Source organism: Lissotriton helveticus, chromosome 5_1, assembly GCF_964261635.1.
Source record: "Lissotriton helveticus chromosome 5_1, aLisHel1.1, whole genome shotgun sequence".
NCBI classification, from domain to species: Eukaryota; Metazoa; Chordata; class Amphibia; order Caudata; family Salamandridae; genus Lissotriton; species Lissotriton helveticus.
Window position 1 is genome coordinate 1129997649 of NC_136065.1, and position 26770 is coordinate 1130024418.

Sequence of the window (26770 nt, forward strand, 5' to 3'; positions counted from 1 at the left end):
CTCTTCCCTACTGGCACCTCTGACCCAGGCGAGGATGGTGGTGGGCTAATTGCCAGTCTGCAGTCATGCCTCGGGGCCGCCCGGCGACAGACGACTGATGTGCAGGTGGAGCGACCATCCCTCGTTGCTAGGTACCTGTTTGACCCGGTCCCATGAGGCCGGGTAGAGGGGTTTGAAGACTCGTGCGGTCACTCCCGGTGTCCCCAGGAGGGACCAGCAGCTGCGGGGCTGCCTGCTCCCGTTGCACTGGGAGCCCCCTTCCTCGTCCGTGGGAAGGGGGGACTCCCAGGCCGAGCGCCTGGCAATGTTTTTTTCTCCCAACGGTGCAGTGTGACTCCCAGAGGGGAAGTCTTGAACGGGGCGCCCGGGCCATCTTGCAGCGCGGGCAGTGGACGGACTGCGTCGCCTTCCTCCCGCCTCTTCTGCGCCCGCAGGTGGGCGAACGTTTTCAAAAAGTTGCCTGTGACTCTTGGCGGTGGATCACTCGGCTCGCGTGTCGATGAAGGATGCAGCTAGCTGCGAGAATTAGTGTGAATTGCAGGACACATTGATCATCGACACTTCGAATGCACCTTGCGGCCCCGGGTTCCTCCCGGGGCTATGCCTGTCTGAGGGTCGCTCAATCGTCAATCGCCGTGGGGCTTCCCAGGGACGCGGCTGGGGCCGTCGCAGAGTTAGCTCCGCTTCCCCTTCGTCCCCCCACAAGGTCAGACCCCCCGATCGCCCGTGGCTGGGTCCCTCGCCGGGTCCTGCCGCGGAGATACGCCGCTGGTGTGCCTGGCCCCTGAGGAAGGGGCCTGAAGACCGGTTCGCCCAGGGACCCGTCCCCAGCCTGGCTGCGTGCCACGTGTGGCTGTCTGTGCTGTCCCACCGGCTGCCCACGCATGCGTCTCGGGCGCCCACCTCTGCGGCTGGCTTCCTGGGGAGGGCGAAACCCTTCCAGATGCGATTCAAGGAAAGACAGCGCGTGCTGCTGGGACGCCAGGCCCCCCTGCTATGGCAGGGAGGCCTGGGCTTCCCCGGCAACCCCCTTCGGTGCTCCGGCATTATTCTTCCGACTATGACCTCAGATCAGACGTGGCGACCCACTGAATTTAAGCATATTACTAAGCAGGGGAAAAGAAACTAACCAGGATTCCCCCAGTAACGGCCAGTGAAGAGGGAAGAGCCCAGCGGTGAATCCCCGCGCGGGCGCGGGAAATGTGGCGTACAGAAGACCGACTCCGCGGCGCCGCTCAGGGGGCCCAAGTCCTTCTGATTGAGGCTCACCGAGCAGACGGTGTTAGGCCGGTAGCGGCCCCCGGCACCGGGATCGGGTCTTCTCAGAGTCGGGTTGCTTGGGAATGCAGCCCAAAGCGGGTGGTAAACTCCATCTAAGGATAAATACGGGCGCGAGACCGATAGCCAACAAGTACCGTAAGGGAAAGTTGAAAAGAACTTTGAAGAGAGAGTTCAAGAGGGCCTGAAACCGTCGAGAGGTAAACAGGTGGGGTCCGTGCAGTCCTCCCAGAGGATTCAACACGGCGGGAAGGTCGGTGGCCCGGTAGTTCCGGATCCCCTCTGCGGGACCGGGGCCCGGGCCCTACCCGGCCCCCGCAGGGCATATTTCCTCCGCAGCGGTGCGCTGCGACCGATTCCGGGTCGACTGGGAAGGCTTCAGGGAGGCAGGTGGCCCTTTGCTCCGGCAGAGAGTGTTACAGCCCCCTGGCAGCAGCTTCGCCGTGTCCGCAGGGCCGAGGGAGATTCGACCGCCTCCGCACCCTCCCCCGGGCACCCATCCCCGGCCGCCCCTCGGGGCGCGCTGGGCGGTTGAAGGGGGGACAGGGCCCCCTGCTACCGGCGCGACTGTCGACTGGGGCGGACTGTTCTCTGTTCACCCCGCCCGCATCACGCCGCCGGGCAGGGAGGCCCACGCTGGGTGCCAGGGGTCTGCGGCGATGTCAGTTACCCACCCAACTCTTCTCAAAACACAGACCAGGGAGTAGCAGAGCAGTTACCTTGCTGCGATCTATTGAAAGTCATCCTCTGAGCCAAGCTTTTGTCTCTCCGTGCATGGTGCTGGCGGACGCCCTCCTCCACCACACCCAGGGGTGGGTTCCTCTGCCGCTGAGCCAGTGGGAGGGACGCGGAGGGGGTAACGCGGGCCTGCAGGAGGCTGCCTCCACCACGTGCCCTCCGGCACGGGGGCCTCCCCCTCCCGTCCCTGCCCCACCGGGGTGCAAGGATGGGTGGCCACCAACCCTTGCAGGTCAGCTGGGTGGCCAGATGGACTGGGCCAGCCGGGCCTACGCTTCCCGCTGCTTTTGGGCAAGTCAAGCAGGGAGGCAATCAGCAGCCCGGGGAATGAGCATCCTGAGCGGGTGCCTCGGAGCGCCTGGCCACCTTCACTGGACTGCAAGGGCGACTGGGTACAGCACCCTCCCAGGCTACCCGGCTGCTGGGTTGTCCTGGGCCATCTGGTCGCCTGGCTGTGTGACCAGATAGCCCTGCGGACAGGGTGACCAGATGGCCCTGCGGGCCGGGTGACCAGATGGCCCTGCGGGCTGGCGGCTGGATTAACTCCAACTTTTATCCTTCCCCAAACTTCTGTAAGCCCCCACTACATGGGGGCTTAATAGTCAAAAAAATGTGTTCCCCTGGCGGGCTGGCGGGGAGAGGACGTGGCCGGGGCTTAATCCTTCTTGGTCATGGCAGAGGGTCCAGGTGCTGGGGACAGGGGGTCCACCAGGGCCCCATGGGGGGGCTCTCCCAGACTGGCTAGGGTTCCGAAGCAGGGACCAAGCCTGGGGCTTGAGCTCCGTCCGGCAGGACATGGGGATGCTGGATCCTCCCCATCCCGCAAGCCAGCCGAGGGTCCGGGCGTTCATCGGGTCCAAGGGAGGATCTCCCCAGCCTGGCTTGGGTTTGGAAGCAGGGACCGGGCCCGGGGCTTGAGCTCTGTCCGGCAGGCCTTGGGGATGCTGGAGCCTCCCCATTCTGCAAGCCGGCCGAGGGTTTGGGCGTTCATCAGGGCCCAGGGGGGCTTTCCCCAGCCTGGCTAGGGTTCGGAAGCAGGGACCGGGCCCGGGGCTTGATCTCCGCCCGGCAGGCCAATGAGTTGCTGTAGAACCCCTGTCCTGCAAGCCAGTCCAGGGTCCAGGCGATGGGGAAAAGGGGTTCCATTGGGGGCCGGGGAGGCTCTCCCCAGCCTGGCTTATGGTTCTGAAGCTGGGACTGGGACCTGGTCTGGGGCTTGAGCTCCGTCCGGTGGGCCCGGTGGTGCAAGAACCCTTCCGTCCTGCAAGCCAGCTGAAGGTCCGTGTGCTGGGGACCTCCCCCGGCCGGGCAGGGTGTTGGAAGCAGGGACCGGGAGCTTAAGAGCTCCATCCAGCGGGCCCTGGGGAGTGGGAGACCCCCGTCCAGCAAGGCAGCCGAGGGTCCAGGGGCTGGGGTCTACCGGGGAGGCTCTCTCCAGCCTGGGTAGGGTTCGGAAGCTGGGAACAGGCCTGGGGCTTGAGCTCCGACCAGCGGGACCCGGGGTGTGGGAGCCCCCGTCCTGCAAGCCAGCAGAGGGTCCAGGCGCTGGGGACAACGGGGAGGCTCTCCAGCCCTTGTTTCCCACCGAATAATACACAGTTCCAAATGACTGCTTGCTATGCCTGCTACGCGTTCGTGGGAGTCCGACCGATTCGGTCGGGATGCTTTCTGAACGAGATCGGAATTGGCCCCGGAAAAAAACACAGGCAATGTATGCAGAATATCAAACCGAAATCTGTGGGGTAGATTCCAATGTTGGTCGGATGGGAGTCCGACCTATTCGGTCGGGATGGTTTCCGAACAAGATCGTCGGTCGGAAGAGCCTTGACCGATTCGGTCGGGATGCTTTCCGAACAAGATCCTCGGTTGGATGGGAGTCCAACTGATTCGGTCGGGATGCTTTCCAAACAAGATCGTCGGTCGGAAGGGCTCTGACTGATTCGGTCGGGATGCTTTCCAAACAAGATCGTCGGTCGGAAGGGCTCCGAACGATTTGTATATGGGCTTCCCGAGCCCGATTAGCAGACCTTGTTTCCGACTGAAAATCATGCATAGTTCCGAACGACTGAGGGGCCAACTCCGTCCTGCTGCTCCCACGTGGACTGGCTCCATGGTTCCGGGACTGGTTCCATGGTTCCTGGGCAGTCCTCCCCTGGGCGTCCGGGGCTCCCTCCTCCAGGGCCAATGGCATGGCCAAGTGCCCGGAACAGGCTCCATGGGTCCCAGGCAGTCCTCCACCGGGCATCCGGGGCTCCCTCCTCCAGGGCCAACGGCATGGCCGAGTGCCTGGGATGGGCTCCATGGGTCCCGGGAAGTCCTCCTCCGGGCGTTCGGGCCCGAGAGCTCCGGTGGTCCTCCCTGTGCCTGAGGCCCAGCCAGGGTCCCCGACCCCCTGAGCCCTGCCCTGCGTGGGCAGGCGGGAGCCCTACCACGAAGTCACGGGGTGGGCAGCTGGGAGTCCTTTTGAACCCGGCCATCTGGTTGCACCTTTCCCCTCGGCCATCTGGTCGCACGCAATGCTTTCCGATAGGGCGACCAGATGGCCAGGTTTCCCTTGAAGTCCCGATGAGGTGTCATTCGCCTCCTCGGCTTGGGTCCCCTCCATCACTCGGTGCGCGTGGGTTACAAGAAAGAGGGGTAGCCTTCCTCCGGATTACTAGGGGCAGGGTATGCCCGGACACTCCTCCCGGGCTGGCGGTTCTCTGCCAGGGACCGGATGGGCTCCCTGGGCAGGCCGGCTGGTAGAGGACATGGAATGGGCTTAACCCTCCTCGGTTCCAGCCGAGGGTCTGGGCACTGGGGACGGGGGTCCACCGGGGCCTGGGGAGGCTCTCCCCGGCCTGGCTAGGGTCCTGAAGCTGGGACCATGCCTGGGGCTCGAGCTCTGTCTGGAGAGCCCCGGGGTGCATGAGCCCCCTGTCCTGCAATCCATCGGAGGGTCCGGGCGCTGGGGACGGGGTTCCATTGGGTCCCGGGGAGGCTCTCCCCGTCCTGGCTGGGTCCGGAAGCTGGGACCGGGTGGGGCTCGAGCTCCGTCCGGCGGGCCCCAGGGCGTGTGAGCCCCCCATCCTGCAATCCATTGGAGGGTCCTTACGCTGGGGACGGGGGTCCACCGGTGCCTGGGGAGGCTCTCCCCGGCCTGGCTAGGGTTCGGAAGCTGGGACCTGGCCCAGGACTACTCCGCCATATAGGCCTGCCTCGGACGGTCTTTCCCGCCCGCTGCGGACGGTCTTTCCCACCCGCCGCGGACGGTCTTTCCGCCCGACATCATAGTTGTCCCCCTGCTGCCTGGCGATGGTCTGGGTGCCTATGATGGGCTCCCTGAACCTGGGGCATATTACGATGAACGGGACCGACCGCCAGAGTCGGGGGCTGTGCTGCAAGTAGGGATGGGCAGAGTTTTGCGTAATGCTACCATGCGTAATCAGGTGAAAAAACTGTGTGGTAAACAGCCTGCGGCAAGCCGATGGTCGGTGTGCCCGTGACAGGGGTCCCTCTTGCCTGGGCAGGCTCCCCGATCTCCCCGGCCTGGCTGTGTTGAGAAGCAGGGACCGGCCCCAGGGCCTGGGTTTAGGTCAGGGCCTGGGTTGTGGGAGCCCCCGTCCTGCGGCCTTCCAAGGATCTGTCTGCCTGGGAGAACGGTCTCTGGTGCAGAGCCCTGGAGCCCTGCAAGGGCAGGAATGAGACCTACCGCTATGGCTAGTCTCGGGGCGGGCCGCTGGAAGTCCTTTCGGTCCAGGCCATCTGGTCACACGCAATGATTTCCAATGGGGCGACCAGATGGCTGGCTTCCCTGGAAGTCCCGATGAGGTCCCATTCGCCTCCCCAATCCCAGCGAGGGCTCCAGGAGGTCGGGCGCCTGTGCACCCTGGGTCCCCTGCGCACGGGTTCCCAGAAAGAGGGGTAGCCTTCCTCCGGATTACTAGCGGGCAGGGTATGCCAGGACACCACTCCCGGCTGGCGCTTCTCTGGGGGCGACCAGATGGGCTGTGCTCGGACAACACTTCTCCTCCGTCCGGGGGCTCCGGCACGCGGCTTGGCAAAGTGCCCCGGGACGGGCTCCATGGGTCCCGGGCAGCCCTCCCCTGGTTGTCTGGGCCCCAAGAGCTCCGGTGGCCGCACTGGAAGTCCTGATGAGGGCTCATTCGCCTCTCAGATCCCAGCCAGGGATTGTGTTGGGACTGAGGGTTGTTTGAAGTAAGCATTGAGGTCTGTGTGACAAGTTAAGTTATTTTTTCAAATTAATGCCTTTAGTGGTCCAATATTTCTAGCATAGAGGAGAGCCACCTATTTTACATTTCAGATTCTTCCAAATCGAGGTCCAGTTGGAATGTTTTATCTGGATGTCTAAAAGGTTGTCTATCTGTAACTTAGCATATTTAGTATTTTTTAATATGCATTTAGTAGGCTGTGAATTATTGATATTGGTGGATAATAGCATAATAGGGTCTAACTCCTCCAAGATTGTTCTTTCAACCGAAAGCCAGGTGGGAGTATAATCCTTTGCTGGGGAAAACCAGAGGAACACCTGTTTGGCCACGAAGGCAGTCTGATAATTTCTAAAGTTAGGTAAATGAATGCTACCTAGATTGATAGGTTGTTTATTTTGCCAAATAAAGTTAGATATAAGCTAGTAGATGTTTTAATGGAAATCATCTGATAATGTGAGGGGGAGCATGTTGATTAAGTAGCTGCCCTACAGGCGCTACCATCATCTTAATTGTCTATATCGACCACCAACAGGTAATTCATTTTGCATTCCAACTATCCAATAGGTTTGTTACTTTCTTTAGTGAACTTTTTTCATTTTATTGAATAGTAGCTATCCTATCTGAGCGGAATACTATGCCAAATTATTTCAAGTGGTGAGGTTGCCAATCTAAACTTGTATTCCCCAGGAGATCCTGGGAGCTTAATGCATTAAGGCCTTTGATTTCCTATGTATCTCTTTTCAGTTTGTAGTCTGATACGGAGGCTTAGTTGTCAAATGTATATATGAGGGATTTTATAGATGAGCTAGCATTCTCAGTGACAATTAAAATGTCATCCACAAATGCTGAAACTTTTGCAATAGTGTTATTGAAGTTAATACCAGAAATGTGGGCATTGGATTGGATGTTTAGAAGTAGGAGTTCGAGTGCAAAGATGAAAATGGAAGAGGAGGGTAGGCGCCCTTGTTTCGTACCTTTTTCAAGCCTGAATGTAGTTGATATGAACCTTTCTGCTCTCACTCTTGCATTTGGGTTGCTGGATAGTGCCATTATCATATTAATAAAACCATCTCCTGGATTACATTTTTTGTGTTGGATGCTTTGACTCTTCCAGTGCATGGCATAGAATGCAAGTATTGTCACTGGACATGCAGTTTTTCATGAAGCCAACCATTGAGCAGTTCATTAGGTGGGGTAAGTAAGGGTCAAGTCTTTTGGCTAGTATTTTAGTGTAGATTTTACCATCAAGACTAATCAGATAAATTGGTCAATATTTTTTTTGCTAATAATTGATCTTTACCTTCTTTTGGGAGAACTGTTATTATGGCTTCGCCTGTGGTGCCAGAGATAAATCCTGAGTCTGCAAAATGATTAAATAGATTTACAAGAGTGGGAGAGAGTGTGTTGGCGAACGTTTTATAAAAATTGGCAGTAAAGCCCTCTGGATCCGGGGCTTTATTCAGTTTCAGGGATTTAATAGCCATAATTATTTCATCTTTGCTGAATGGAGAGTTTAGGGATGTTCTATTGTCCTCATTCATTTGTGCAAGTTCTATTTTATCCAGGTATGTTTTACAGTCCTCAGGAGAGTTGTGTGAGTCATTCGTGTATAAGGATTCATAGAATTCTTTGAATATGTCTACAGTTTTTGCGGGATTTGTTTGAATGCTGTGTGCTGTATCTTTAAGCATGATAATATCTTTTTGGTTCTGTTTATGTTTTAAGTATGATGCAGTCATTTTATCTGCTTTGTTTGCTTCACAGAATTTTAAACGTTTGAATCTATTGATCCAAACATCTATCTTTTCACTTAGTATTTTATTATACTCATATTTTTGTTTGTAAATAAGTTGAAGGTGGAGCTGCTTGGTTTGATAAGTGAAGCATCTGAAGTTTTTTATTTCGTGTTCTAAATCTGTGATTTTAGTATTTGATTTGTGTTTCTTTTTGATTTCAAGCTTATTAGAGTGCCTGTCAAGGTTGGTTTAAGTGCGTCCCAAAATGTAGGTTAGTGAATTTCAGGTGATTTATTGTCATTGGTGTAATTTTATAGCTTTTTCTATGGTTTCCTGTTATCTTCATTCTAGATAATGTCATCATTAAACCGCCATATTTACCAATTTGGTGTGGGGTTTGTTCCCATAGGTGACTTAGTTATACAGGAGTGATCTAAAATTTTTGCAAAGTTTCGTAATAATCCATCTACCTTCTGTGTCTACAGAATGAGAATCTATCTTCAGGTCAGATTTTTGGGAAATCAGAGTTAGCACTCCATTTCTTTTGTGTACTGCGGGCAAGTATATTACCTCACTACTCCAATTAGTTTTGAAGGTAGATGACTCTTTGGAGCCTATTTTGGTTTCTTGTAAAATATATATGTCAACTTTGGATTTGGATAAGTAGTCAGCAGTTTTCTGACATTTAACGATGTGGTTTAGCCCCTTAACATTCAGCGACAACACCTTACGTTCTCAACGAGAGAGGACTTTGATATAACAAAAAGGAGTTTTGTTGATCTTTTCTAACCTGGTTATATGAGTGAGAGGGCATCTGGAGGGCATGTTTTGTACCGAGTAAGAGATGTGTCATCGGGACCGAGTGGTATAAATCACTGGATCTGACGACTTTGAATGCACCCAATATCTAAATATATGATTTAATGCAAAAGCGACCTGTTGGGATTGTAGTGAAAAGCAAAACCATGTTACTTGGCCTTCACTGCTAAGGGATATAGAGAAGGAAAAGAAAAGGACCTAGAAAATTGAAAATCTTAGATAAGAGAAAATCCAACTTAATAAACCCATCCCTAAAACCCTGTCCCACCCACTACTTACCCAAACCCAAACATCGAAAATGGAGGAGGCAACAAAGAAGGGCCAACCTAGTGGCAACAGAGTTGTTGTAAGACACTGTGAGCGTTAGAAAGGACAGAGCCAGTCACTTGAGGGGGTTACAGCATCTTTTATTTCTTTTTCAATACAGGTTAATGAACTGCCAGGACACCGTCCGGTTAATACTTCTTAGCTGTCTTCGGTTTGCCTTCTGGTCAGGGTCTTCATCATGTACTCTTCTTTAGGGACTCAGGGTTTTCTTGTCCTCAATAAAGAGAAGAGGGGCAATTTGTGAGTAATAGGTCTTGGAAGTTCTCTCCCCAAGGGAAAAGAAGTGAGGGATCACCAGGTGATGGGGTCCAGAGGCTAGGGGTGTGTGTTGGTGAAGGGAGGGTAGTTGATGCCACAGGGGTTGATAGAATCTGCCCGCTAGCGCCGACTTTCTCCCCCCTTTCCGGCCCACCCTGAGAGCCTCGAACGTCCTTAAGTCAGCCACGCTCCTCCAGGAATGTGGCGGGGCTCAGCGTAGTGTCATTGGCCTCCTGGCACCTCTGTATTCTCCAGAATAACCTCCCCCATCTCTGGAGTCAGTAGTGGACGGCTTTCCTCCGGTTCCTCTATCTCCTCTCAGTCGGTTTCTGCTTCCACGTCCTTGGATACTCCACTCCTTTTGTGTCCTTCTTTACCGCCTTCTCTTGACGTGAGGTTGTTCTCCTGTTTCATAGGGCCGTCTGTCATGACAAGGGATCCAGGGGTGGAGTCATCCGAGAAGCGCTCCCCGTTAAAGGTGCCATGCCGGAAGAAGGAGGGATGTAGCTCTGTCCCGGAAACCCGAGACACAGTCCACTCAGACGGTCCCATCGCCTGTGGAGACAGAAGAGGAGCCATCCTATGAGGAACACACCACCAGTCATGTAAGCTGTCAGTTTCAGCCCGTGTGTCACGCGCTCTGTGACAGACACATACATACATGAGCCCTATACAGCGCCTACGTGAGCCAATGGGAGAGTATATAACAGGGAGGTCAGAGTACTTTGAGATTGGGAAGGAAGCAAATTATTATGCACAATGCATGACCATAGAAAGGCACCAAATAAATGACTTTATCGAGATGTATGTGACCCCATATAAACTAGTTTGTAAAGTGTGTTAGTTAACTATTCAAAGAGAACAAAATAAGGCTAGAACATAGTCAAGTAACATTTAACTTTTAAAGCAAGCAGAATAATTTCAAGAGACTGGATAATCAATGCTTGATAGGTATCAAAAAAGTGCATTATGAATACAGTAGAAAATGAAAGTGTATAGCGAATGTAAGTTTGGGCAAACATTGTAACATTATGGTAATATTAGTTCAGGATAAATCTCTGTTTGGGCATAGAGTGGTTGAATTATACATATCAGTAGAGACAACTTATCTGTGTATAGTTAAAGTAAAACAGGATGCAGATACAGGTGAATGGGATCTAGGAGTAAATCTACCGGATGATTAACTGGGCTCCGAATTTCCTCTTGTTCTATTTGGTATGTTGAGTTTCTATTCCTTGCTCCTCCCTTCCATCTATAAAGGCTGAGAGCTCTTTGTCGTCAACAAAAATATAATGTTTTCCTTCCGCAAAAACTTTGAATCTTGCTGGGCCTGCAAAAGAATATTGAAGATTCATGTTTTAAGTCTAGGGCAGAGGGCCAGGAAGCCTTTCCTGGTTTCAATTGTCGTCTTCAAGTAGTCCTGTGAAATAAAGTTCTGTTCCAGAGCATGTGGTTATTTTTGCACACATAATTTAAGATCAGTTCTGTGTTTTGGTAGTTCAGGGGCCTGCACACATTCTGCCATGCAATATGTTTGATTGTAGGTTTAAACGACAGGACGTGGTGTTCGCCTTCCAGTTCAAAGTCTTTGTTAAAGGACAGGCCAGTTATTTGCTTTATCCAGTTTTCTAAAAAGGAGATACAAGAGTCTAATGATTCTTCTGAACCTTCAGAGATGCCAAATATCTGTAGGTTCCTATCTTCCAGGGCTGAAATGTCCCTGTGTAGGAATTTTATTTTTGAGTGAAGCACTTCAAGGTCCTTGTTGGTCTTCACAGACATATCCTAAACTGTCTCTAATCTGGTTTTTAGCCTCAGTTATTTTTTTGTTGATGAAGTTAATATCTGATCTTATGGCTGTCATTTCTTTTTGCATCATATCTGTGTTGACTTTTGTCGACTTTGCTAAGTCGTTAACCTCAGCTAGTTTTTTAAGACCATGTCAATAGTGCTGTTTATATCGTATTTTCCTTTAATGGGTGAATCTGGTGAAGGAGGTTCGACATACGAACGCTTAAGTTTCGATTTAGAATCTTTCTCTGCCACGATCTCTTGCTTCGAAAGTTTGGTCTATATATTGTACTTTAGGATTATAATATATGTTTATATTTGCTCTCCGTATGGCTTTATGATGAAGTTCAAGAAAGTAATCTATGTTGCTGGACCTCTTACAGGATATCCACTGACTACCTATTTTTGCACTGAAAGGACACATACAGAGCCAATACTGCCTAGGGGCAGACTAGGTCATTTGTATTTTGAGGTCCTATTGACGTCCAATATGCTGGAGCTTAATGGCGTAAGAAAGGACTGACTTAGCCTTGTTAGTCAGATAGTATATGCCTTGTTATAGTGGCTGATCAACCTGTGTCAGAGCGACCAAATTAGGTGAATCCTAAAAAAGAACATGCATAGGACCCATTAAAAATGAGGCTAGAAACTTTCATGACGACCATATTGGGGACCTGAACTCGGACTCAAGTTGGTGTATTGATGTGGGCCACCTCCGAGGAAGACAGCAAGCACTGAACCCCATACAGAGCAATTGGATTTGCCAAACAGTAATTCTACACCCCAAAGACCAAACAGATGCAGATCATAGGTCAAGTATCACAGAGCCACAATAGCGTGAATACATAGGCTCACCGAGACGTATACAGGTTGGGACCCAACAATGCTACATTTTTGTTGTGTAAAAAACCCACATCTTATGCACTTGTGTCTAAGCTCTTTACAGATTTTCTTTGTGTCCTTGAGTTGCTCAGTGCCAAATTACTGCAGTACCGCATGGAGCCATGCTAAGGTCAGGCGATGAGTAGAGCCGATATAGACTAACACCAGTAGTCTTAGATTTTAATGAATGTGAGACAAGCCTGGTAGGTCTAGCGTAAGGCAGTCGCTACGGGATCTGCATTGGTTCCCGGTTGACCAACGGATTTTGTTTAAGGCTCTTGCACTGGCCCATGGCGCCCTCTACAAGGCCGGGCCTCAGTATCTTAGGAGACGCTTCACGTTCTATGTGCCACCCAGACATTTGCGCTCCACAGGCCAATGCCTCGCTGTTGTACCTAGGTACCGCTTGGCGAGAATGGGCGGCAGCTCCCTTTCTGTTAGAGCGACCATGGCCTGGAATGCCTTGCCCTTTGAACTTTGCAACATCGGTGACCTCAGGCTGTTTAAAAAACATTAAATAACTCTGTTATTCAAGTAATATTTCAGCCCAGTCAGCTCCATTCTATCTCCATTTTTTGGCTTCCGCGCCGGGACACTTCCGACTAGCCGTGCGCGCTATAAATGAAGATTAACATAACATAACAGAAGTGGCAGGGTTAGCCAGCCATTTGCATCGCCGTTCAAGCCATGTCCCAAACTAGAACCACTTTAAATTTAATGACTTAACCCATTGGGATAGCATTGTGGTCAAACGTTTGGTCCTTGCTTCCATTTCTTGCAACTTTTTATTTTGAGGGAAAAACAGTGACTGTATGCCCGAACTTTTAATTGAAGCCACCATATGTAATTCTTCCCTGTACAATGAACATCACTCCCGAGCAAACATTAATCCAGCCTTGCCGCAATCTTCAGAGGGATCAGATAGACCCTCCTCACCCAAGTTGTAAAATTTTATCAAAACATTTTGTAGTTTGTGAGTCTGCATTATGATGAAGTCTGCTACTCTGCCATTTCAGGAATTAATGCCTGACAGGTTGTCAGTCCACTCAGATTTGTTTGCTGCCAGAACTGGCAAGGTACTGGACTCCCCTTTCAGACCAACAGATGAAGGGGCTTCAGACTCAATGGTAAGACTGCTTCAGTGGAATAGTGTGCTTAAATAGCACCAAAGACTGCCTTTCACACTTTTCATCCCAACTTCTTGTTATCAATGACTGGTTGACTGGGGGCTGGAGTGACCGGGCGCACCATTCTGAACTGCCCCACTTCGGTCTTGATAACGTAATGCACATCCGGCCCATCCCCTCCCACACTGGAGATGTCACTGAGACGATCTTTCTTGTTTGGCAGGCGGCCAATAGGTTTCCAGACAAGGACAAAAGGTTAACCCAACAGACACCCCTTTGGAGAGTCCACTAGCGCAACTGGAGGGCTTCAGAGGCTGGGGCTTGATTGGGGTTACAATATTAGGAGATGATTGGAGCGGGTCGCACATGCACTCATTTTAGGATCTACAGACGGCCTTTAATCTCTTCCATTCCCCATCCCATGAATATTTACAACTTTGACATGTGCTCACAATGCACCGATGAGAGTTCATTGATCTACCTGTGTTCAGCCCGCTAGTGGTGAAATTGCTCATGGGACGCATGTGCTGTGGTGGCATTTCTCAGATTTACCGCTCAATGGTCTGTAATGCTCCAGAGGCTGTCGAGACGCTTCAACACAAGTGGGAGCAGTCGTCTGTAATACCTCTCCATTTTTTTCAGTGGCAGTGCAGCAGTGCCAAGACCCTCAGGGTAATCGAGCGCCATATAAAAGTAAAAATCCAATCTTTCACCTCCATCTGGTGTTCCTCCCCAGGTAGCAGGAATTTTCTGCAGGCAGACTGATGACTGAACAAATAGCACCCATCGACTGACCAGCCTCCCCAAAGTAGCCCTTAACATTTTTTTAATAAAGCGACTCTTTCAAGTATGTAGCAAATACCCCTTTTTTATAAACCATACATCTTAAACTTTTGATCCTCCATGAAGGGTGCTTTTTGGAGGGCGATCTCACTGAAATCACTGGAGTTGAACAATTTTTATGGCGGGTTAGGCAAAGTTTCAGGACGGGTATTCCCACTGAAGTGGATGGGAGGCATTACGCTTTTCTGGAGGGTGAAGATGAGTTCAAGCAGGGTGACCCCCTCCAAATGAGGGTAAGTTGACAGCTATGTATAAAAGGTACATGGAGGCGCATTTGTTTAAGACAGTCCTTGTGGCCATTGAAAGCACTCAGTGCACCACGAATCAGTTTGAGGTCTCAGGTCCAGGTTCCAAGCATTTGTAATTTCATAACTAGATATCTGGGTGTGGATTTGGACACAGGACTCATTAGCAACCACGGTCCGTGCGGGTGGGGATGGATTTCGAGGTATGATGCAGAGGGAAAATTAAATAAATAATTATTTTTCCCTCTGGATCGTGCCTCACTTAGAGGTCCCCGTGGAGCAGGGGGCTTTCTGAGGCATCTCTGCACTTGGGGCCCGATTAGGATGGAGGACGGACCAGCGTCCGTCCGCCACCCCCGAGGTGGAGGGACCGTCCGCAGGGGCTGCGGGGTTCCCTCCCTCGGAATTAGGATGTGACCGCCACCATATTAGAGCTTTTCCGCCACAGTCGGAAGGCGACCGCGGTGGAAAAGCGGCGGACGGAAAAATGACCCCCCAACCATCCTAATCTGGCGGAGGATCTTTTCTGTGTCCGCAGCGGTGAATCCACATCCTCAGGGCCGGCGGTGGCTTCCGCCGACCCGGAGGATGCAGATTCACCGCAATCCTAATCGGGCCCTTGGTACATTCTCAGACTACCTCAGCCGCAGAGAAAAGCAAAACTGACCCTGTGTTGTTCCTGGGAAGGCTCTAGGCAGCCATGGGGGTTGGTCTTTTAGTCTAGGACAGGTCTGTATCTCAGCATCAGTTACTGAGCCATCTTCTAGTACCGTTCACACATATCTGAAATACCCTTCACTTTTTCTTGGAAGTGAAAGTGAAGAGAGAGAGTAGGAAGGGCTTTGCCTATTCAGCTGTCCCTCCCCGACGCTAGGTATCACCACAATAAAAGCTGCGTACATTTGAAGGCGGTGTGATTCTGTTAGGAGAACCACAACATATTCCAAACATACTTTTTCAATTTCGTTGACTCGTTTTCAGACTGATGAAAGCTGGAAGTCAGCTGCAAAGCTGACTGCACGTGCAGGCCTTTGAACAGAGGCTCGCAGGGTCCAGGTGGTGCATGAGTCAGACAGACAGCAGAGCCCTCGCTGTGTGCTGCTCCACTTTCATACTTGGTACACTCCTGACCCTCCTTTCTGCTTTCAAACCCCCTTTATTTATTATTTCAACCTCACGTTTTCTTTATTTTTTCTTTGATTAAAAATGGCATTTAAAGTTGCTGACAGACTTGAATAAACATGCAATAAAAGTTATTAAAATTGCTATGAGCCCGGTTGGTGGTTGTCGTGACAACCCCATGAGCTGACCATTGATGTGAGTTGAGTCTGGATGTGTGTTAGGAGCTGACAACTTCAAGATTGGTTCAGTGCCTGTAAATCTCGTTGCCATGGTGACCAAGCATAATACCCGGGCCAACCAAACGGATTCCACCCACAATGAATGCCAGCGGGGGCCATTTTACTTCACAGCGGCGCTTTACAAAAAGACGAGAGCTCACCGAAGAGAGCGTGCATAGGCCAGGAAGACCAGATTCGAAAGGAAAATGTTACTGGGGAAGGACAATAACTTTTGTTAGCTTCAGTGTGCAGCAAAAAGCAGAGATGGGAGAGGTACCTAGGATAAAAAGGTGCACAGGGCGCATTATGGGAGCCATTTGTCTCACATGGAGGGTGAAGATGATCCAGGGAGGGTGACACCCTCCAACCAAGGGTGATTGGAGAGGTATGCATAGAAGAGAGAGCCCACTAACACCTGAGATATTTAACGTGTTATGTGTGAGTATAATTCACACCCACTAACATCCTTTCAACAAACTCCACGGAATTGCAGAAGTAATGAAAATGAAATGAAATTGGGTTTATAAAGCGCATGGCTGCCCTAGAGCGTCCCAGCGCTGGTAAAATAATAAATAATAATGATGATAGCAGAGACCTCAAGAAGGGAAAGATCTAAGGTGTGTTAGGGAAAAGAAAGGTTTTGAGTGCTTTTCTGAATTTCGGATAGGAGGCTTCCATCCGGAGCTCCCTGGGAAGTGCATTCCATTTTTTTGCCGCATTCAACGAGAACCGGCGGCCTCCGGAACGTGCTTTCCTCACTCTAGGAGTGATAGCCAGGTTTTCTCCATCAGACCGAAGGGTCCGGGCTGGTTTATAGGGGCGAATCATGTCTCTCAAGGCCGGTGGGCCTTTGCCTTGCAGTGTTTTATGAGCGATGCAGAGTGATTTAAAGGAGATTCGCTCCTGAATTGGGAGCCAATGCAGGGCTCTTAACAATGGTTTGGCTGAAGCCCGCCTCGATGCCCCCATGAGCAATCGGGCTGCGGCATTCTGTACTCGTTGGAGAGTATTAATGGAGGCCAGGGGTGCGGCCAAGAAGAGGGCGTTGCCATAATCCAATCTAGATAGAATTAGGCCCTGGATTAATAGCTTTCTTGATTGGAAGGGCAGGAGGGGGAGTACCTTCCGCACTGCCCGGAGAAGGCCAAAGCAACCTCTGGCGACTTTCTGTGCATGGGTCTTAAATGTTAATTGGGGTTCGAACCAGACCCCAAGACTTTTGATTTTTTCCTTGGGTGAAGGGAGTTCACCCATGCAGGGGGGCCAGAGCTCAGAGGGCAGGGATGTCGCTTGGTTACCCAGGAGCATAATCTCCGTCTTAGCTCCGTTTAGTTTGAGCTTAGAATCGGTCATCCAGGCGGAGACTGCAGTTAGACATTTGAAGAGGTCGTCTGGGCATCCCCCTTGGTGTGCCAGCGAGACGACAAGTTGTGTGTCGTCAGCGTAGCTGATGGATTTGATCCCAAAGGGGGCTATTACCTCCTCTAACGGGGCCATATAGACATTAAACAGTGTGGGGCTCAGGGAGGAGCCCTGAGGAACCCCACACTGAAGAGGAGTGGATTTGGACATGGATCCATTTTCCCATATCCTGAAGGATCGTTTTTCCAGGAAGGATTCCAGCCATTTGAGGGCAGATCCTGTGATGCCCAAGTTGGCGAGACGTTTGGTCAGGGTTACATGGTCCACGGTGTCGAATGCAGCGCTTAGATCCAGGAGGATCAGGGCTGCTGATCCCCCTGAATCCAGGATGCATCTGGCCTCCTCTGTCACCGCTATGAGGGCAGTGTCGGTGCCCTGGCCTGGGCGAAAGCCCATTTGAGAGTTGCTCAATAGATTGTTCGTCTCCAGAAAATCAGAGAGCTGCCTATTCGCCACCTTTTCGGCCACTTTGCCCAATCCCGGGAGCAGGGAGATAGGGCGAAAGTTGGCCAAATCCGAGGTATCTAACCCAGGTTTCTTTAGGAGCGCTTTGATTTTGGCCTGTTTCCAGCTCGGGGGGACAATGCCTGTGGTAAATGAGGTGTTTAGCAGCTCTGTGGCCACAGGGGCTATGGTACTCACGATTTGTTTGAGGATATGCATCGGAGCAGGGTCGGAGGGGGAACCACTTTTTATATTCGAAAGAGTGGTGCAAAAATCTTCCCTGGTTATAGCGCTAAACGCTTTGAATTGAAGGCTAGTAGAAGCGGGGGAAGGGGCTTCGATAGACGGTGTTACAGGAGATTGAAGGAGGCTGTCAAGAATTTTCTGTATCTTTCCATCGAAGAAGTCTGCTAGTTGATCGCATCTTGCTTCGGGGTCATTATGTGTGGTGGTTGGGGCTGGAATTTTAAGAAGCTGGTTAACGATTTTGAACGTTTCCCTAGAGGAGTTAGCTGACAGTCTAATTTTCTCCTCAAAGAAAACTGCCTTCGATTTCTGTCGTGCGGCTTTATAGAGCCTCAAAGCTGCCTGGTAGGAGGCCTTGCTGTTAGGTGCCCAATCTTTCCTCCACGTGCGTTCGGATTTTTTACAGGCTTTTCTGAGATCTCTTAATTCGGTCGTAAACCAGGGGGATTTAAAAGTACTACTCTTTTTTATAATTGATTTGAGGGGCAGAACCGTGTCCAGAGAATTAGTGAGCCAATTATGGAAATTTATATCTGCTTGCAGGACATCGGGTACAACTTCGGGAAAGGAATGTTCGAGAGCAGTTTTCAGGCTTTCCACCGAAAGCCTAGGCCAAGCTCTTTGAAGGGTACGGGGACGTGAGGCCTTGATCTTTTCGGGAAAGATTTCCCAGAATAAAGGCACGGCGAGATGGTCCGACCATGGTAGGGGCAGAGGGGACTTCAGTTCAAGCTGGGGGTTGTTTGAAAAGATAGGGTCCAACAGATGGCCTTTGTTATGGGTAGCTTCCTTGTTTAAGAGCTCAAGTTCAAAGGTTTTAAAGTTTGAGATAAGATCTACGGCTGGTCTATCCTTGAGATCGTCAAAATGCAGATTTAGGTCTCCTAGAACCATAAAGTTGGAGGCCCGGGCTGCTGCTGCTAAGGTAGCTTCCAATAGGGAGTCAGAGAAATGTCTAAGACTTCCCGGAGGGCGATAGATGAGGAAGCCTGAAAGGGAAAGGGTGGGTGAGATCTGGATATTGAAACAGGCACTTTCTGCATCTGAAATTCCACCTTCCTCAAGTCTGCAGGTCAGGGAGTCTTTATAAATTATAGCAAGACCTCCGCCCTTCCCTTGATCTCTATTCTGATGCTGAATGTTAAAGCCGCTTGGAAGTGCGGAGATAATATCAAAATCAGTGTTAGAGGATAGCCATGTCTCCGTGAGAAAAAGCACGTCCAAGTTACAGTCTTCAATAAGCAGACTGATCTCTACCGCATGTTTTGGCAGAGATCAGCAGTTGAGTAGCGCCATCTCCACTAATCGCCCTGCCTTCTTACCGTTAGACTCCTTAAGAATCGGGTCTGGGCAGACTTGGCAACAACAGAAAGGGGTGTCACTCCGGGCGTGCTGATGGCAACCCGGGTCCCCATGGAGCTGAAGTGCCAAGAGCTCCTCCCGCGAGAATCGCGAAAGTCCCGGAGGAACCACGGGCATAGTGGCTGGCCCTAGGCCCGGTCTGGCCCGGACGGGCCCAGACGGGCTTGCCTCTGGCGCGCCTCCGGCGCGCCATCGGCGCGCCCGCTGCGCAGACGGGAAATGGGCTTCATTTTAAGGCGCCCGGGCCGTGATTCGCCCGAACGCTAGAGCGCTAACCGGGCTTTCCCTCCAAGATGGCGGCCAAAGTCGTCGCCCTCGGGGAAGCCCATCTGAGTCCGAGTGTGGCCCTGAGTCGGCCCTCGGTGAGCCTGAAGCGGGTACAGTAGCGCGCCCCAACTGTCCCTGGCCAAATTAGTGCTCCTGTGCAATTTTACGCAAACAACGACAAGTTTTAAAAGCAGTATAAAAACAGGTATATGTGCAAAATATGGCAATTAAAATCAGAGTCAGTGGCCTAACTCCCGGCTTTCCGCCTCAGGAGTGCTCCGTTATCAGGTTAAAATGCAATATTAAACCCGATAACCGGATTGCAGCCCAGACGGTAACTTCAGGCAACCTTTCATCCAAATAAAATCTAAAGAAGAGACTAGAAAAATATTATGGGACGTGCAACTTCAATTAAAAAAAATCGAAATCTCAATAAAGCATATGAAAGAGAGGCATACAGAGAAGGCATGATGCATGTTAAGCTTTGTGGCCGCATCTGCAACAGCAAGCGTTTCGTGAATGCCTCCTCTGCAATCAGCTACTGTGCCAAAGTTGAAAGCCGAATTTTGATTCGTTAAGCAGAATATAGAATAGACTGGGCCTCATCAAGAATTGTCTAGAATTCAGGTCTGGAAATGATCGGTGGCGGAATTAACAATTCCAGTTTTTATTTCCACCTCATTATCTGGTATTACAAGTATTAGGCGCCAAAATGGAAACGTGTGAATCTGGAATCACTGGATCCGTTACTTCATGTGGACTCCCGACCTGGGGCCATTCCCAATGATGGAAGATGTCAGCCGACCTGCATGTCTGTTTTCCTGGGAGGCGGAAGTGCACACATAAGTCTGGCCTGGTACACCTGCATCCCTTAAATTCGGGTGTGTAAACACAGCGGATGATGGCACACCATGGGAAATGCGGAAAATACATAATTATGCAATAAAAGCTGGGGCCACAGAATCGCATAATGTGTGGTCTGTAGAGCTGCAAGTTGCTTGAAGCAATAGGTTGCTTATAGTCCAGAATATGCGATGAGGGGTACACAGTGCGTTGTATAGTGCTGTTACAAATGCGCCGTGTTATGTGGTATTCAACAGTACCATGGTGTGTTCCATTGCTTTAGTTAAGGTGTGCCAGCAACCAGAGATTCGAAGTGTGGTAGATAGTCATCTGTTCTGTGTTTGATTACTGCTCTTTGCAAATGCCTATCATGTTGATTAAGCAAGAGTGTGGAGCTGACACGTCTAGAGCGTTTTGCTGTATTGACAGCACTCAGTCAGGGTCCAGGTTCAGTGTTATGCCAAGATTGTATAGTACTTGTATCGTACTTATTGCCAAACATAGGCTACATCAAAGATTTGTTGCAAGAAGAGTAGGAACGCGGGAGAAGCAAGTAAGGCGGTGGCAATAACAAGCATTTGCAATGCAATAGGTCTCGTATTAGGAAAGTTTGAGCTATTGGAATTGTAAATGACAAATTTTTTATTTAGGTTTTGTTTTTGAAAATAGCGAAATTAATAGCTTTGTCATTTACCATGCCAATAGTTATAACTTTCGCAAATGTGACACCTATAGCCTTTGTAATGCAATATGTGTTGTATTTACGTGACTTACATGTATTGATATTACAAATAACAATGTTTTTTAATAATTAATACTTAAATAAAAGTCTGATGCTTGTGGATGTCTGACGCTTGTGGATGTCTGACGCTTGCGGATGCCTGACGCTTGTGGATGCCTGACGCTTGTGGATGTCTGACGCTTTTGGATGTCTGACGCTTGTGGATGCCTGACGCTTGTGGATGCCTGATGCTTGTGGATGTCTGACGCTTGTTGATGTCTGATGCTTGTGGATGCCCGACGCTTGGTGATGTCTGACGCTTGGTGATGTCTGACGCTTGGTGATGTCTGACGCTTGTGGATGTCTGACGCTTGTGGATGCCTGACGCTTGTGGATGTCTGACGCTTGTTGATGTCTGATGCTTGTGGATGCCTGATGCTTGGTGATGTCTGACGCTTGGTGATGTCTGACGCTTGTGGATGTCTGACGCTTGTGGATGTCTGACGCTTGCGGATGTCTGATGCGTGTGGATGTCTGACGCGTGTGGATGTCTGATGCGTGTGGATGTCTGACGCGTGTGGATGTCTGACGCGTGTGGATGTCTGACGTGTGTGGATGTCTGACACGTGTGGATGTCTGACACGTGTGGATGTCTGTTGCTTGTGGATGTCTGTTGCTTGTGGATGTCTGTTGCGTGTGGATGTCTGTTGCGTGTGGATGTCTGTTGCGTGTGGATGTCTGATGCGTGTGGATGTCTGTCGCTTGTGGATGTCTGACGCGTGTGGATGTCTGACGCGTGTGGATGCCTGACGCGTGTGGATGCCTGACGCGTGTGGATGTCTGACGCGTGTGGATGTCTGACGTGTGTGGATGTCTGACGCGTGTGGATGTCTGACGCGTGTGGATGTCTGACGCTTGTGGATATCTGACGCCTGATGCTTGCGGATGTCTGACGCTTGCGGATGTCTGACGCTTGCGGATGTCTGACGCTTGTAGATGTCTGACGCATGTGGATGTCTGACGCCTGACGCTTGCGGATGTCTGACGCTTGCGGATGTCTGACGCTTGCGGATGTCTGGCGCTTGCGGATGTCTGACGCTTGCAGATGCCTGACGCTTGCGGATGCCTGACGCTTGCGGATGGCTGACGCTTGTGGATGTCTGACGCTTGTGGATGTCTGACGCCTGATGCTTGCGGATGTCTGACGCTTGCGGATGCCTGACGCTTGCGGATGTCTGACGCTTGTGGATGTCTGACGCCTGATGCTTGCGGATGTTTGACGCTTGTGGATGTCTGACGCTTGTGGATATCTGACGCCTGACGCTTGCGGATGTCTGACGCTTGCGGATGTCTGACGCTTTCGGATGTCTGACGCTTGCGGATTTCTGACGCGTGTGGATGTCTGATGCTTGTGGATGTCTGACGCGTGTGGATGTCTGACGCGTGCGGATGTCTGACGCTTGCGGATGTCTGACGCCTGATGCTTGTGGATGTCTGACGCTTGTGGATGTCTGACGCTTGTGGAAGTCTGACACTTGTGGATGTCTGACGCTTGCGGATGTCTGACGCTTGTGGATGTCTGACGCCTGATGCTTGCGGATGTCTGACGCTTGTGGATGTCTGACGCTTGTGGATATCTGACGCCTGACTCTTGCGGATGTGTGACGCTTGCGGATGTCTGACGCTTGCGGATGTCTGACGCTTGTGGATGTCTGACGCCTGATGCTTGCAGATGTCTGATGCTTGCAGATGTCTGACGCGTGTAGATTTCTGACGCGTGCGGATGTCTGACGCTTGCGGATGTCTGACGCTTGCGGATGTCTGACACTTGTGGATGTCTGACGCCTGATGCTTGTGGATGTCTGACGCTTGTGGATGTCTGACGCGTGTGGATGTCTGACACTTGCCGATGTCTGACGCTTGCGGATGTCTGATGCGTGTGGATGTCTGACGCGTGTGGATGTCTGACACGTGTAGATTTCTGACGCGTGTGGATGTCTGTTGCGTGTGGATGTCTGTTGAGTGTGAATGTCTGATGCTTGTGGATGTCTGTCGCGTGTGCATGCCCGACGCGTGTGGATGCCCGACGCGTGTGGATGCCTGACGCGTGTGGATGTCTGACGCGTGTGGATGCCTGACGCGTGTGGATGTCGGATGCGTGTGGATGTCTGACGCGTGTGGATGTCTGGCACGTGTGGATGTCTGTCGCGTGTGGATGTCTGTCGCGTGTGGATGTCTGGCGCGTGTGGATGTCTGACGCGCGTGTGGATGTCTGACGCGCGTGTGGATGTCTGATGCTTGCGGATTTCTGACGCGTGTGGATGTCTGACGCTTGTGGATGTCTGACGCGTGTGGATGTCTGACGCCTGATGCTTGTGGATGTCTGACGCTTGCAGATGTCTGACGCCTGATGCTTGTGGATGTCTGACGCTTGTGGATGTCTGACGCTTGTGGATGTCTGACACTTGTGGATGTCTGACGCTTGTGGATATCTGACGCCTGATGCTTGCGGATGTCTGACGCTTGCGGATGTCTGACGCTTGCGGATGTCTGACGCTTGTGGATGTCTGACGCCTGATGCTTGCGGATGTCTGACGCTTGTGGATGTCTGATGCTTGTGGATATCTGACGCCTGACTCTTGCGGATGTCTGACGCTTGCGGATGTCTGACGCTTGCGGATGTCTAACGTTTGTGGATGTCTGACGCCTGATGCTTGCAGATGTCTGATGCTTGCAGATGTCTGACGCGTGTGGATGTCTGACGCTTGTGGATGTCTGACGCTTGTGGATGTCTGATGCTTGTGGATATCTGACGCCTGATGCTTGTGGATGTCTGACGCTTGTGGATGTCTGACGCGTGTGGATGTCTGACGCGTGTGGATGTCTGACACGTGTGGATGTCTGACGCTTGCGGATGTTTGACGCTTGCGGATGTCTGATGCGTGTGGATGTCTGACGCGTGTGGATGTCTGACGCGTGTAGATGTCTGACGCGTGTGGATGTCTGTTGCGTGTGGATGTCTGTTGCGTGTGAATGTCTGATGCTTGTGGATGTCTGTCGCGTGTGCATGCCCGACGCGTGTGGATGCCTGACGCGTGTGGATGCCTGACGTCTGTGGATGTCTGACGCGTGTGGATGCCTGATGCGTGTGGATGTCGGACGCGTGTGGATGTCGGACGCGTGTGGATGTCTGGCGCGTGTGGATGTCTGGTGCGTGTGGATGTCTGGCGCGTGTGGATGTCTGGCGCGTGTGGATGTCTGACGCGTGTGGATGTCTGACGCGTGTGGATGTCTGACGCGTGTGGATGTCTGACGCGTGTGGATGTCTGACGTGTGTGGATGTCTGACACGTGTGGATGTCTGACACGTGTGGATGTCTGTTGCTTGTGGATGTCTGTTGCTTGTGGATGTCTGTTGCGTGTGGATGTCTGTTGCGTGTGGATGTCTGTTGCGTGTGGATGTCTGATGCGTGTGGATGTCTGTCGCTTGTGGATGTCTGACGCGTGTGGATGTCTGACGCGTGTGGATGCCTGACGCGTGTGGATGCCTGACGCGTGTGGATGTCTGACGCGTGTGAATGTCTGACGCGTGTGGATGTCTGACGCGTGTGGATGTCTGACGCGTGTGGATGTCTGACGCTTGTGGATATCTGACGCCTGACGCTTGCGGATGTCTGACGCTTGCGGATGTCTGACGCTTGCGGATGTCTGACGCTTGTGGATGTCTGACGCATGTGGATGTCTGACGCCTGACGCTTGCGGATGTCTGACGCTTGCGGATGTCTGACGCTTGCGGATGTCTGGCGCTTGCGGATGTCTGACGCTTGCGGATGCCTGACGCTTGCGGATGCCTGACGCTTGCGGATGGCTGACGCTTGTGGATGTCTGACGCTTGTGGATGTCTGACGCCTGATGCTTGCGGATGTCTGACGCTTGCGAATGCCTGACGCTTGCGGATGTCTGACGCTTGTGGATGTCTGACGCCTGATGCTTGCGGATGTTTGACGCTTGTGGATGTCTGACGCTTGTGGATATCTGACGCCTGACGCTTGCGGATGTCTGGCGCTTGCGGATGTCTGACGCTTTCGGATGTCTGACGCTTGCGGATTTCTGACGCCTGATGCTTGCGGATGTCTGATGCTTGCGGATGTCTGATGCTTGCGGATTTCTGACGCGTGTGGATGTCTGACGCTTGTGGATGTCTGACGCGTGTGGATGTCTGACGCCTGATGCTTGTGGATGTTTGACGCTTGTGGATGTCTGACGCTTGTGGATGTCTGACACTTGTGGATGTCTGACGCTTGTGGATATCTGACGCCTGATGCTTGCGGATGTCTGACGCTTGCGGATGTCTGACGCTTGCGGATGTCTGACGCTTGTGGATGTCTGACGCCTGATGCTTGCGGATGTCTGATGCTTGTGGATGTCTGACGCTTGTGGATATCTGACGCCTGACTCTTGCGGATGTGTGACGCTTGCGGATGTCTGACGCTTGCGGATGTCTGACGCTTGTGGATGTCTGACGCCTGATGCTTGCAGATGTCTGATGCTTGCAGATGTCTGACGCGTGTGGATGTCTGACGCGTGCGGATGTCTGACGCTTGCGGATGTCTGACGCTTGCGGATGTCTGACACTTGTGGATGTCTGACGCCTGATGCTTGTGGATGTCTGACGCTTGTGGATGTCTGACGCGTGTGGATGTCTGATGCGTGTGGATGTCTGACGCGTGTGGATGTCTGACGCTTGCCGATGTCTGACGCTTGCGGATGTCTGATGCGTCTGGATGTCTGACGCGTGTGGACGTCTGACACGTGTAGATGTCTGACGCGTGTGGATGTCTGTTGCGTGTGGATGTCTGTTGAGTGTGAATGTCTGATGCTTGTGGATGTCTGTCGCGTGTGCATGCCCGACGCGTGTGGATGCCCGACACGTGTGGATGCCTGACGCGTGTGGATGTCTGACGCGTGTGGATGCCTGACGCGTGTGGATGTCGGATGCGTGTGGATGTCTGATGCGTGTGGATGTCTGGCACGTGTGGATGTCTGGCGCGTGTGGATGTCTGTTGCGTGTGGATGTCTGGCGCGTGTGGATGTCTGACGCGCGTGTGGATGTCTGATGCTTGCGGATTTCTGACGCGTGTGGATGTCTGACGCTTGTGGATGTCTGACGCGTGTGGATGTCTGACGCCTGATGCTTGTGGATGTCTGACGCTTGCGGATGTCTGACGCCTGATGCTTGTGGATGTCTGACGCTTGTGGATGTCTGACGCTTGTGGATGTCTGACACTTGTGGATGTCTGACGCGCGTGTGGATGTCTGATGCTTGCGGATTTCTGACGCGTGTGGATGTCTGACGCTTGTGGATGTCTGACGCGTGTGGATGTCTGACGCCTGATGCTTGTGGATGTCTGACGCTTGCGGATGTCTGACGCCTGATGCTTGTGGATGTCTGACGCTTGTGGATGTCTGACGCTTGTGGATGTCTGACACTTGTGGATGTCTGACGCTTGTGGATATCTGACGCCTGATGCTTGCGGATGTCTGACGCTTGCGGATGTCTGATGCTTGCGGATGTCTGACGCTTGTGGATGTCTGACGCCTGATGCTTGCGGATGTCTGACGCTTGTGGATGTCTGATGCTTGTGGATATCTGACGCCTGACTCTTGCGGATGTCTGACGCTTGCGGATGTCTGACGCTTGCGGATGTCTGACGTTTGTGGATGTCTGACGCCTGATGCTTGCAGATGTCTGATGCTTGCAGATGTCTGATGCGTGTGGATGTCTGACGCTTGTGGATGTCTGACGCTTGTGGATGTCTGACGCTTGCGGATGTCTGACGCTTGTGGATGTCTGACGCCTGATGCTTGTGG

General features: G+C 51.8%; 1 long non-coding RNA gene and 1 other non-coding gene across 2 annotated transcripts in view; both read left to right on the forward strand.

Annotated features, from left to right (window-relative positions):
- The first annotated feature begins 464 nt into the window (after window positions 1–464).
- LOC144756850 (5.8S ribosomal RNA) lies at window positions 465–618 on the forward strand. Its single transcript, XR_013595355.1, has one exon. It is a non-coding gene; the product is annotated as a 5.8S ribosomal RNA (ribosomal RNA).
- Window positions 619–9838: 9220 nt separating this feature from the next.
- Window positions 9839–26770, forward strand: part of LOC144755162 (uncharacterized) — a 182428-nt gene continuing 165496 nt past the window's right edge. The window contains exon 1 of the long non-coding RNA XR_013594848.1: window positions 9839–9972. This is a non-coding gene — a long non-coding RNA (uncharacterized LOC144755162). The remainder of the gene's footprint in view (window positions 9973–26770) is intronic.